Here is a 2,432-nt window from a genome sequence, read left to right as displayed (position 1 = left end):
GAAGAAGGAAATTCAAATTGAAGGCAAAGGAGAGACTGGTAATTAGAAAGAAAAAATGATAAGAATGAGCAATCGGAAGCTCTAGGATTACTCAGCTTAAGGTGTCAGAAATCTGAATGCTGGGAAGTTTCTGATGATGCTTCACAGAGACCAAGAGGAAGAGCATGGGCATTAGGGACCGCGGCCAGAGCAGGATTTCTTTTCTGATGCTCGAGTAGACTCTGCTGTTTTCCTTTCCCTTTGACCTCGTTCGATTTATTCTCCCCAAAGCTCACTAATGGAGCTTGCTACGTTAACCTACACGAGCCTTTAACAACCGAAGGACCTGCAAATAAGGACCCACATGAAAGGGAATAAGACATGGGGTTGACATAAATGAAGAGCTGAAGCCAACATGTGGACAATGATTGCAGTGATGTGAGTGGTTTGTCTTTAGGCCTTTGGCACTTATTTTTCTACTCAGAGTTTCTGTACCTAGGGCAGGAAGTGACTGAGTATCCGACTCCATACCTTATACTCTTCAACTAGAGAGACCTCAAGAGTCCCCAAGGAGAGCACAAAAAAACATGTATCCGACCCAAACTGTGAAAACTATAATTTAAGTGTGTTTCTGCCGTTTCTTTAACTTCAGGGAGGATGAAAGAAAAATAGGACGGACTGAACAATAAATATACTCACCAAGCAAATGCCTTTATCGCAACACATTTCACGTTTTGACTAGTTTTGTAGGCCCCAAGCTATGAGATGGTGTTAGGTTCCTGTTTTTTATTCTGTTGACTTTAATTAGGCTCACAAGTTTGACAATTTATTGCTATTATCAGTATTTTTTTTAAAAAAGCTAGTATTCTTAAAAGTTAAGTGTCCCCAAACTCACTCAGCTCAGCTTCACATATTTTAAGAGAAGATACAAGCATATATTTTTGTGATCGTTTCTAATATCAAGTCGACACGGTGGCCATAATATGATATAGTGGTACAATAACATATAAAATGTTCTTTATAAAACGACTCTTTAAGAAATTTATAAAACATTTGAAAATGAGCCAAAAGGCTTCAGACTATGGAGAAAGTGAGAGATAGCTCCAGTGGGTGCACAGAAAGTGAGAGAGAACTCCAGTGGGTGCACAGTAGATAATAAATGAGTGGGCCAGAAATTTCTGACCATCTATCTTATTTGTCTGCTAGTTATTTTAACGAATATTCTTATTTATTTGGATTTCTGATTTCTTCCCCAATCTGTGTGCTAAAGATCCTATTTTTAAAGCAAAAAATGGACAGAGGGCACATTGGTCAAACATGGGAAGAAGACACCCTAGTCTTTCCATCCTCTCTCTTTCCCCGGAACTTGAAGACACGTTGCATGTGTCTCACCGATGGCATCCAAAACCCTAGAGAATTTGTGGACACATTCAAAGAGGTCTTTGATCAGGGGGATACATGATCAAAGGCAGCTATTTGGGATCTCAAAAATACATGTGCGGAGTAGGCATGAAAGCGCATGATTTAGTGTGAGAAGACGTCATTACGATGTGCAAAGTAGCCCTGCCAAAGTGGCCCCCCCATCTTTCGGGGCCCAAGGAATTTATAGCTTCGGTATATTAGTTCCAATTCAGTACTTGGCTGGCTCCTTGCTTGGAGAGAGTGCTGGGAGGAGCAATCAGTCATTGGCTGGCTTTTGTTCCCTCTGTTTTTGAAATCTGCTGGCTTTTTTTTTTTTTTCCTTTGAAAGCTTCTTTATGTTTTCTTCCCAAGGGAGATCTTTTTATTCATCTTAATGTTTATATCTGGAGGCTTTGGGGATGCATGGACTCAGTCCATGATCCCTTAACACCCACTGTGTTTTCCAAACTGGGGCCACTGAGCTTGTTCACCCACCATGACTGTAGTATGCCATGTCACCAACGCTACTAATTCATGCTGATCCAGGATGGTGTGTAATTCAAACTGAAAAAGGGAATTCGTATGGGGCAGAAGTCAAGTCATTAGGAGAAAAATACAGAGCATACAATTTCTTCAGATCATGTGAAAAAGAATTCAGCTCTACCATGTTTTACTTTCATATATTGTGATGGCAGGGCTGACAGATGGAGGAAACAAAGTTTCAAGGCATATTCATGTATGAGAAAGAAATAATCTGATTATTGGCAAAGATGGCAGGTCGCTGAAAATGGGGCGAGTCTCCTCACTTACGTTTGTAGATGCCAACTAGAATCAGGGGTGCTGGGAAAGTTAAACTTCCTTTTCTTCCACCAGACTTCTTCTTATATTGTAAATACGCTGCTTTCTGGTGGTTCCATTGAGACATACCTGTCTCTCTTACTCTGTACAAGTGTCTGTCTGTCTTTATGCCCATGTCTGGAAGAAGAGGGATAAACAAACAAAAACATCTGTAACTTGCTTCTTTTGGGACCTTAGAAAATGGAGAGGGCTGT

This window comes from Pteropus vampyrus, unplaced genomic scaffold (genome assembly GCF_000151845.1).
Source record: "Pteropus vampyrus isolate Shadow unplaced genomic scaffold, Pvam_2.0 Scaffold94, whole genome shotgun sequence".
NCBI lineage: Eukaryota > Metazoa > Chordata > Mammalia > Chiroptera > Pteropodidae > Pteropus > Pteropus vampyrus.
This window is presented reverse-complemented; position numbering follows the sequence as displayed.